Source organism: Cryptomeria japonica, chromosome 6 (assembly GCF_030272615.1).
Source record: "Cryptomeria japonica chromosome 6, Sugi_1.0, whole genome shotgun sequence".
In the NCBI taxonomy this organism is placed as follows: domain Eukaryota; kingdom Viridiplantae; phylum Streptophyta; class Pinopsida; order Cupressales; family Cupressaceae; genus Cryptomeria; species Cryptomeria japonica.
The window spans coordinates 118,544,859-118,547,224 of NC_081410.1; positions in this window are offsets into that span (position 1 = coordinate 118,544,859).

The following is a 2,366-nucleotide window of genomic DNA, read 5'->3' on the forward strand; positions in this document are numbered from 1 at the left end:
GTTGATGTAGGACAACAACCTATTGTTGCAAAGACGTAGGGGGTTGCAAGGGAACAACAACAGACTGTTGCAGAGGAGCGGCATCAAGAGCAGAACCAGTAGGTGAAGCGCAAAGCTGCAAGTCAAAGGCGACGGGAGGTACATCCATGGAGGCAGGAGGGGCCAAAACAGTGGGATCTACCGCAACATCAATAGTAGTAAGAGGCACCTCAACTTCCAGAGAGGAGCCATCTGAATCAGAATCAGTAGCATGGATGGTCAAATGATCGGAAGTAGCATCCTTCCACTAGGTAGCAACAGCTTTGTGGCGTGAAATGGAGCAGTCTGAAGCAAGGTGACCCGTAGAGAAGCATTTCCAACAACGAAAGGGAGACCCTCAAAATCTAGCGGTTGTGTCCAAGGCCGATCCCCAACCATAAGAACCACATCACCCAAAAGAGGTGAGTAGTTGTCAATATCAACTAAGATGCGGGCAACGGTAGTTTGATCCATTGAAGATGTAGTATCATCAACCTTTAAGAAATGGCCAATAGAGATATCGATAGCCTCATAGCAAGAATGCTCCCAAAAATGAAGAGGGAGATTAGGAAGTTGAACCCAGACTGGATGCACATTGAGTGGTTCAGTTAGAGGGTTGAAGGAAGTTGTCCAAGGCTTGGCAGAGAGAGGATGCACTCCCCAAGCCCACAACTTGCCCAAAACCAAATTCTGATCAGTCGGGGATGTAAAAGTAGCAATGAAAAAGCCTTTAGCACAAGGAAAAAGCTCAATATTGTGAGCCACCACAAGCTTCCAAGAGTCACTCAACCAGCGATGGAGGTCTGGTAGTGAAGGCCAAAGCCCAGAGAATCTGCACACTAGATCACAACATTGGTAGAACCCAATGTTGTCCACCACATCTTATCCACATACCACCACAGGGGAGGATTTGGCATAGGGAAGAGGACGAACCCCTTTAGAGGGTTGGGCAGCAATTCTGGCAACACGAGCAAAGTTGTGCCTACCAGCAATGGGAGGTATGGGCGGAACCATAGTATCCATAGCAATCAGCTAAGAAGCATCACCTAGAGAGTCTGTATTAGCAACATCCCTCGGAAGGGAATCCACAGGTGGGGGAGGGCATGAACCAGCCCCGACCCCCACAACAGTCGAGTCAACACAAGGAGGAGTTGAACTGATGAGTCGAGACAGGACATTGTTGATCCACAATCATATAAGGAGGTTTCTAGAATTGATGAGTGGGAAGAGATAATGAAGAATATAAGAAAGAATGAAGTATGAAACTCTAGAATTAGTGTCCCTACATATAAGGAAGAATGTTGTAAGGTGTAATTGGGTCTACAAGACCAAGTAGAATTATAATGTAATATTGAGAAATAAATTACAACCTATATTCAAAGAGTTATTCTAATAAGCATTGTATTGACTATAAGAAGACCACTAACCTTGGGGTCAAAATTGCCCTTTTATAGACACTTTTTAGGAGGTGCACTAAATGGATTTAGAAAGTACATTTATTAATGATAAACTTGCATAAGGAGATATGGTTGACCCAACTTATAGATTTATTGAACCAAAAAATGAGAGTTTTGTGTCAATTGAAGAAGTCTCTTTATGTGATCAACTAGCCCCATGTGTTTGGCATGACAAGGATGATCATTTCTTTGTTTAGTGTCAACGCAATATGTTGGAGTCCAATAACTAAATGAAGGATGTTGATGGGCATATATTTACCATCGTTCTTTAAGTGGATGATTTGATATTGATGGGAAGCAATGCATCTTTCGTATAATGATATAAGACTGTTTGAAATGACAAATTTCAAATATTTTCAAAATTTCCTTGGCTTACAAGTTATGCACTTGGAGGATGTTTTTGATTAAGTAGAGATTTTGAAAGGGCCCAAACCCTTGTACAAAAGAAAGTGGGAAACTAGGGTCCCAACACTTTACAAAGATTCCATGAGGCAAGGAAAAACAAGCTCAAGGAGGTTAGATAGAATAGAGAAATAGGACAACTAAAAGTGAGGAACATATATAGCCAAGTTGCAAGAAAATGCAACAAGTGAATGGAAGAGTTAGGAGCCTTAAGGTCACACTTAAACAATACTAGACCTAGAATCGGTGGACCTCTTGCCCAACACTTGATCATGAATTTAAGGTAATGATTTAGGAATACCTTTCTTCCGTCTTATGATAGTCCAAGAGACATTAACATCTACATTCTTGGAACAAGGGGAATTAGAGGAGAATTCCCCCATGAAGAGATTGTCAATACAAAAGGGGGGAGTCAAATAATGGTGAAGGTGGAAGGTGGTCATCCACCACATGAGTTTGAAGTTGGTTCAAAGTCAAGGGTTGGTCAAG